The sequence below is a fragment of the Echeneis naucrates genome, chromosome 2 (assembly GCF_900963305.1).
Source record: "Echeneis naucrates chromosome 2, fEcheNa1.1, whole genome shotgun sequence".
Lineage (NCBI taxonomy): Eukaryota > Metazoa > Chordata > Actinopteri > Carangiformes > Echeneidae > Echeneis > Echeneis naucrates.
The window spans coordinates 7160217-7169085 of NC_042512.1; the positions used below are offsets into that span (position 1 = coordinate 7160217).

General features: G+C 41.0%; 1 long non-coding RNA gene across 1 annotated transcript; it reads left to right on the plus strand.

Moving 5' to 3' along the window:
• The first annotated feature begins 2161 nt into the window (after positions 1-2161).
• Positions 2162-5623, plus strand: LOC115057197 (uncharacterized). Its single transcript, XR_003841911.1, has 3 exons — positions 2162-2210; positions 3618-3719; positions 5563-5623. It is a non-coding gene; the product is annotated as an uncharacterized LOC115057197 (long non-coding RNA).
• The last annotated feature ends 3246 nt before the right edge of the window (positions 5624-8869 follow it).

The window sequence follows — 8869 nt, forward strand, 5'->3', positions numbered from 1 at the left end:
AGATACAGCAACAAGTGAACTAAACACAGCAGGTCCCTGAGTGGGCTTTGGAGGCTTTTGGTAAACAGAAGCAGGACTGTCATGGTGTATGGAGCTTTGACTGTTACCTGAACATATCCTGAACTGAACCAGCTGCTGTTCTGCACACGGTTGTTTTAACTTTGACATGTTTTTTATTTATTTATTTTTTGTATGGATTCATATATTTTATTTTATTTTGCCATTTATTCTCATTTTATATGAATATTACTGCACAAAGTTGGTCTTAAATGATCAATAATCTTCTCAGCTGCTCTGAATGGTGACAGTGGGGCAGCCTTTGTGTTTACATCTGAATCACATTTGATTTTGGAAATTCTTCAAAGCAGCTTCAAAGGAGGAGTTTCATTCTGTGAGTATTGTGACATCATCAGGTGATGTATCAAAGGCAGCAGCTCTTCAGACTCACACATCACTTCAAACCTTTGAGGAAGTGACACACAACTGTGAGGAGCACAAGAGTTCACCGACACACACGTGGTTTCAGAGACAGACCACAGAGAAACTGGCAGTACTGATGCGGAGCTGCTTAAAGTGTCTGTCTTGTAAATTGGACATCCTGCATTCAAACCCAGCAGGGCTTCACTCTGCTCATCATGTCTCTGTGGCACAATCGCTCAGCGCGTTCGGCTGTTAACTCAAAGTATGGTGGTTCTAGCCCACCCAGGGAGGCACTTTGACTGATATTATAGTGATTTACAGCACTCATTATATCAGTTCACAGCTGAGTATGAAGCAGCAGGCCATCTGAGGCCATGTGATGGAACTCTGTTGCTTATGTAGTGGTGTGATGTTGTTGCGCTATATGATGAACATGGCAGTGAAGTGTTCACCCACACAGACGTGGTTTCAGAGACAGACCGCAGAGAAACTGGCAGCACTGATGCTGAGCTGCTTAAAGTGTCTGTCTTGTAAACAGGACATCCTGCATTCACCCAGCAGAGCTTCACTCTGCTCATCATCTCTCTGTGGCACAATCGCTCAGTGCATTCTTCTGTTAACAGAAAGTATGGTGGTTTCTGCTGCAGGTGGGGAATGAGTCCTTGTATCAAGTGAAGGAGTTCAAGTATCTCAGGTCTTGTTCATGAGTGATGGAACTCTGTTGCTTAGCCACGAAGGCCAGCAGGTGCTTTGGCCTGCTCAGAGTCTCTGTGTTGGATGTGAGCTGCTGAAATCTCTGAACACCATGACACAGATAATATCAGTCTGATGTGTCATCTGTAATCCAGATGTTGTCAGCAACAAACAGATGTTCCTGACAGAAGCTGTGCTGATTCACTTCAACCAGCACATGAGCCTCTTTCTCAGGAGCACACACAGAAAAAATAAGATTTTCTATTCCAACAATATACGTGATGTCCTCGTGTATGAATGAATGTTTCACTGATGCAGATTGGCATTTCCTGTCTTTCATTGATCTCCCGCGCGACACAGATGCATACACACTCTCACGTTCTCTTCAAATGGATGAGCGCATGCGCACAAAGATAGAAACGTCCCTGGACTAACGTGACCAATTCAGAATGGGTAAAATTCGGGACATGTCAGAAAAACAGCAAAACAGTGGCCGGTCACTGACACACTGTGTACATAATTTAATGCAAACTTTCATAAACCATGGTCTGAACTAGTTCATTTTAAAATTTGTAAACCGAACTATTAGCTAGTTAATGTAGAAAGGGAACTTTTCCAACACTGTCTGACTGCACTGCAACGTCTCATCACTCCTTCTCGCGGCTGCGACTTCCGCTCTTTTCATCATCGGAGGGAGCTGGCTGCAGGAGGACTCAACCATCAGATCAGTTGTTAATGTTTTATCAGGAAATAACTCCAGACTCTACTCTAGTGTGATTTTCGGAACAATCAGGGCAGGATTCTGGATTTAGGACAACTGCTTTAATTTCGAGACTGCCCCGATTTTTTTTGGGACGTCTGGTCACCTTAGCTGTGTTACATGTTTAAAAGTGAAGGGGGAAAATATTTCACAGTTACACTCACAAGAGGAAACACACACACACACACACACACACACACACACACACACACACACACACACACACACACAGAGGACCATGTGCTTCACCGCAGCAGCTGAAAGTGAAAGTGTTCAGAGTTCAGCCTCCATTTTGAAGCTGTCGGAGCAGAAGCAGGGAAACTGAAGGCTGAGGCCGGTGAGTGTTAACATTATTATTATTTCACTGTCAGTTTGTCCCTGTGGACTGTGGAGGGACGAAGACTCACAGTGGACTTCTGTAACACTGAGACACTGAGACATGGAGGTCAGAGTTCACTTTGACGAACAGAGAAAAACTCCAGCTGAGCTGAGAACAGACCGTAATGTCTGATAGTATCAAAGGATGAAGGATCTACCTGATACAGAAAGTTCAGAGCTGCTCTGGAATCAGATTTTACTGTAAGTCATATTCAGTTTTCCACAGAGAGCTCAGACTGTGTTTGGATCAACTTTGGAAAACCCATTGCTTGGGAATTAGTATTTACAAATTGTATTTGAAAACTGACAGTTTGATGCTCATATCTGAGACCATGATGATCATTTTCAACCAGCGACCTTCTCAGATATATAAAGATGAGTAACTAACTGAAAAGGGCTGCTGAAGAGTTGGAGAACATGACAAAAAGACAGGAAGATAGACAAAGTGATAAAAGAACACAAACTGCTCAGTTCTGTTTAATGTTCAGTATTAAAATAAACTGTATATTAATTTAAATGTTGCAGTCAGTGAATGCTTTAATCGTGATGATGAACCATCAAACTCCTCACAGCTCCCTGTTCAGATTCCAGATAAAGAGGGTTGGTTGTGGATGATGTGGTTACTTATTAACAAGATCTCTTCAAATGTTTGTGATAAAGACATGAGCTCATAAAATTACTGCTGAAAACATCAGCATGATATCAGTTAAACCAGCAGAATGTTATCTGACGATTCACTTGAACTGAAGATAGTGAAGTGTGAGCATTCTTTTTTTTTCTAATAAGAATGAATATAATTCTATCCTGAGTAAATGTCACTGTACACTTTAATAACTATAATGATGATAAGGATCTTTATACAAATAAACAGAAACATGCATGATCTACATCAGTCAGATTATTATTCTGTGTGATAAGGATAGATCATCAAGTGTAGAGAGCAGCAGGGTCCCCTCTCCTCCTCCAGCAGCATCACACACTAATGTTGTGAGCAGTAATTGTATTTATAGGCAGCAGCTTTAAATCAGACTGCTTCTTTTTTATTTCCCCGACAATCTGTCTCTCAGGACTAACAGTGTTTTCTTCTAAAGTTACTTTCTGCCATTCACCTTGTTTCATTTAGTTGCTAAGGTCAGAACTTGGGCTTTGAAAAATGTGTGTTTTCTTTTGTCAGTTTGATCAATCATTGTTTCCTCTTCAGTAAAATTGAGCTTCTTCTTCTTTGCGTACTTATTCTATAATAAAAATTTTCCCTAAGGGAAAATGCTAAACTAAATGCAAACCAGGTCGTTGAGGGTGTGTTGGTTGTCACCAGTGGACTAGTGAAAAGATAGTAGAACGTCATCACATCCTGTTTGTTTCTCAGAAAATTGGTTGAGTAATGAGGAAGTGAAGAATGAGCAGCAGCATATTTTCTGAACACACAAAGCTGGAATGTGTGTAAATCAACCTGAAGTGAGTTCAGCAGGTGAGAATCTTTAAATTTCTTATCAGCAGGATCACTGTGATCACATTGTACTTGTTGATTTAGATTTTTATGTTACTTTTGGCAGCAGTTTGATTATAATCTGAGTTTATTGATGCAGGTTCCTCAGAACTGGTCAGCTCTCTAAGAGGCCTCTGAACTCGGTTTGACTTCAGTTTCCTCGGTTCATTTGTCTTCCAATACATTTAGAAACAATAAGAAACAAAGGCAGCACTTTAATATGACCAGTTTGTTCAGCAGAAACTGTTTGATTTCTCCACACTGTGACTGATTTAATGTAAAATGTTCCCACATTGTTTATCACCATCTAGTGGACTTCATCACATCATGTTTATTTCCTGTAATGGGGAAGAAAACTGGTTCAGCAACATTAATGTAAAATCTTTCCATATTGTTCCAGAGCAAAGATGAGCTAACATAAAATTTTGAACAAACATTTATATTTTGTTTTGATTTTTCATAATTTTCCTCTTTATTACATGATATTGTCCTCTTTGACAATTACAGAGGTATATGAATAGTACAAATAATGAAATAATGAAGAAATCCAGATTTCTGATGGCTCTATCTGTTGGTTGAACTCAGAATGACACAGTTGTTGTTGTTGGCTCTGAATGATTTGTTTAGTGCTTACTGTTATTTTAAATTCCATCAAGACTTAGAAATTGATATTGTTGCAGCACATTTACATCTTCTTCTGCTGAGTTGAGGTGATAAGAGGTGTTGTTGCAGAATCACACCACCGTACCAAAGAGTCCTGTGGCACTGATTTGGTTTCTAACACAGGTTAGAACGGTTTCATGTCACTAAAGCTTTTAATAATTGGACTCTGAAGTTATGAGGGTGTAACTTTTCCTCAGTTCAAACAGACACCAGGACTGATGAGGGAGAACAAGCAGCTTCTTCTCTTCACATCAAGCAGGAAAGTGTCAGAAAGTTGAGTTCCTTGAACTGCTGTGCAACGTTATAGCTGAGGCATGACACAACAAACATGTCAGAACTCGTCTGACACCTTGGATGGACTTCGCTGAGTGACTTGAACTCTTACTGTTGATGGTCCACTCTGAGCATTTCCAGATACAGTGAAGCCATTGAAGGTTTAAAGCAGCACTCCTTGTTTTTATTGTTGGGAATCATTTAAGGCAAAACAGAAATCTTTAAATCTTTAAGTTGTTAGATCAATAGGGTGATATGAATTAAATCAGCTCCATCAACACATTCCACAGTCAGATACCGCCATCTAGTGGACAGAGAGAAGAAGCACCATCAGATCTGAGATGCATTTCTCTGAAACTTTCAGATTACAGACAGATCAGACTGATTTCTATGTGAAGTTGTGGAGGCACAGTATTTAAATTATGTGTCAAAGAAACCAATGTTTAAGGTGTATCCTAAACATCAGATGAGAGAACCACTTCCTCTGGTCTGGGGTTTCCTGACAAAGGTCAGACTGGTTTAGTTGTAGCTGTTGTTTGTTTTTTTATTTGGCTTCTGAAGGAATGATTTGGCCTTCCAAAATTTATCTAATTAAAATTCTGGACCTTCAAATGTGCCAACCTATGGTGATCACAACTATGTCAAGGTTCAATAATTCTTCAACTTGCAGTGCTAAAAGTAAATGGTGATCTGAGTTTGTTTGAAATTTAGTGTTTTTTTTCTGTTGATAGAAGAATCTGACTGAAATCAACAAAGAGAGAGAAAAGTCAAACAGTTTGTTGTTGGGAGTTAAAGGCTGAAGTAAGTGATGTATTAGTGACAGTAATGCTGATTATGTGTCCTGTGATATAAATCCTGTTGTAATAATCTTTTTGTTGTGTGTGTGAAGGTGGAGGCTCAGCTATGAATCAGTGTGAGGACAGAGAGGAGGGAGCCCCTCCCTCTAAAACCACTCTGTGTGGGGAACATGAGAGTCAGACCAAAGCTCAGAGGTGAGATGAGGATCTCTAACTGTCCATCTGTCAGAGCTCAGCACTCAGATCACTGCTCCATCATTATTCACTCTCACTGTCACTTACATTTTTTACTGCTGAACTTCTACTGCTGCTGTTTCTTTGTCCTTATTTTCACGGTGAGCTTAACAAACATGTTGAGATTTTATTATGAGTAATAATGATATTTCTACCTGTCTTTTTTTTTTTAATTCCCTCTCTTTCTTGGCATTTTCCTATTTGAGGTTGCCACAGCAATTCAGCTCTGTAACTTTCATGATTGATTTGGCCACAATTGTCATTACAGATGTTGCCCCAGCCCTCCCCATTTATCCGGGCTTGGGACCGAAACAAACCTACCACTGGGTTTGCAATCTGGTTGGGGTTTGAAACAGGACCCATGGATGACAGGCACCCAGCTCTACAACTGAGCTAGATCCCCAGGCTGATGATAATGATGATAATAATAATAATAATAATCATCTTTATTTGTCTTGCCCTTTTTAAAATCAGGCAACAAAATGCTCATGTGAGTCAAATTAAAAGTATCAAAAAAGTCTAAGTGCTATGTAAATTTTATTAAGATGAAAAAGAAATCAAACAATGAAAAATTGTGGGTCATTTGTGGCTGTATAAATGAATGTTGTGCTTGACGATGGCAACTAATTCAAAACTGATATTTTTCTGTTCACTTTCCTGGTTGTTGATTATTTTAATGTCAGCTTGGCTACTACTAGCAACCAGAAGTCAAGACCAGATTCTCCTGAACTGAGCTGTGTGTCCATGAAGAGTGATCGGTCTCTGGATCGTCCTATTAACTTTAAGGGAGGACAACAGTCTGCTGTATCCAGCTGTGTGTCCATGAAGAGTGATCAGTCTATGGATGATTTTATCGAAGAAAAAAGGTAAAAGCTGATCATTTGTTGATGTCTGACTCATTAAATGTATCAAAGCTTGTCTATCAGTTTCTCTGGTGTTCATAGAAAACTCCTGGAACAAACTGTGTGTTTGTGTCTTTTCTCCTCAGAGTTCAGTCTGACAAACATCATCACACAGACCTGGACTCCATATTTATGGTGTGTAAATGTTCATCCAGTGACTACAACAGACACCAACAAAGACTTGAGTTTGAAGCTGCACTCTTTAGACCAGTAGAGCTTTACTCTGTGACAGACAGGAGTTGAATTGGGATTGAACAGGTTTGGGGTGGGAGAGAGTGGGAGAGGACTGGGAGTTGTAGTTCACCACAGAGCAATAATCCATCAGCCTCAACAGATATGTTCTGTATGAATATGTTCTGTTGGAGACTTTTACAAAACAACAACATCTTCTTCATCTACAGTGAATCCTAAAGAAAAGTTTAGTTAGTTGTTTTCTAGATAATTTGAGCTGTGACTTAATAACAAAGACCAAAGTTAATCAGATTCAGTCCTGGACCTCCATGGACTCTGTCTCTACAGGGTTTAAAGATGGAATAATTCATCAGTGAACTAGTTCAGGTGGTCTGATCCATCTTCAGCCACAGTCACAGTTAATACCCTGAATTTTCACTTCCTAAGTTGATGTGTTGAAGGGCCGTATCAGTTTGGTCTTCATGTGATGATCAGGATCTCTGTGTTGTCAGAATCTAAAGTCAAACTTAGTAAGTTACACCAGTGAAGTTAGTTTAGTGAAGTCAGCAGGTCTGAATCTTTCTGTGTAGCTCTGGAAAGGGACGTGGCAGCAGATGATACAGCAGCAGCTAAAGTTGAACTCTGCTGACTGATGATCTGATGCTTTGATCCACCAGTTTATACTGAGAGTGAACTTTACACAGGATGTTATTGTGTTCCAGCTGCTGGAGGAGAACATCGTCTGTTTTGTGAAGAACGAGCTGAAGAAAATCAAAAGGAGTCTGAGTCCAGATTACCCACAATTCATCAAGAATGAGGATGATGAGGTGGATGAAGAGCAGAGGAGGAGCAGAGAGGCATTTCTGAAGATCACAGTGAACTTCCTGAGGAGGATGAAGCAGGAGGAGCTGGCTGACTGTCTGCAGAGCAGTAAGAGGATTTAACATGATGGATCAATTAGACATTTACTAAAGTATCAGGAGACGGAGAGAAATAATCAAATTCTTACTCCTGAAGAAAAGTAAACATCAACCTTGTAATTTACTCTTTGATGATATTTTCATTTTGCCCATTCAGAATTTAATGCGCCATTTTGTCGACATAAACTCAAATCTACTCTGAAGAAGAAGTTCCAGTGTGTGTTTGAGGGGATCTCTAAAGCAGGAAACTCAACCCTTCTGAATCAGATCTACACAGAGCTCTACATCACAGAGGGAGGGACTGGAGAGGTCAATGAGGAACATGAGGTCAGACAGATTGAAACAGCATCCAGGAAACAGGACAGAGCAGAAACAAGCATCAGACAAGAAGACATCTTTAAACCCCCACCTGGAAGAGACCAACCAATCAGAACAGTGATGACAAAGGGAGTGGCTGGCATTGGGAAAACCGTCTTAACACAGAAGTTCACTCTGGACTGGGCTGAAGACAAAGCCAACCAGGACATAGAGTTCACATTCCCCTTCACCTTCAGAGAGCTGAATGTGCTGAAAGAGAAGAAGTTCAGCTTGGTGGAACTTGTTCATCTCTTCTTCACTGAAACCAAAGAAGCAGGAATCTGCAGCTTTGATCAGTTCCAGGTTGTGTTCATCTTTGACGGTCTGGATGAGTGTCGACTTCCTCTGGACTTCCACAACACTGAGGTCCTGACTGATCCTACAGAGTCCACCTCAGTGGACGTGCTGCTGACAAACCTCATCAGGGGGAAACTGCTTCCCTCTGCTCGCCTCTGGATAACCACACGACCTGCAGCAGCCAATCAGATCCCTCCTCAGTGTGTTGACATGGTGACAGAGGTCAGAGGGTTCAATGACCCCCAGAAGGAGGAATACTTCAGGAAGAGGTTCAGACATGAGGAGCAGGCCAGCAGGATCATCTCCCACATCAAGACCTCACGAAGCCTCCACATCATGTGCCACATCCCAGTCTTCTGCTGGATCACTGCTACAGTTCTGGAGGAGGTGTTGAAGACCAGAGAGGGAGGAGAGCTGCCCAAGACCCTGACTGAGATGTACATCCACTTCCTGGTGGTTCAGTCCAAACTGAAGAAGGTCAAGTACGATGGAGGAGCTGAGTCAGATCCACACTGGAG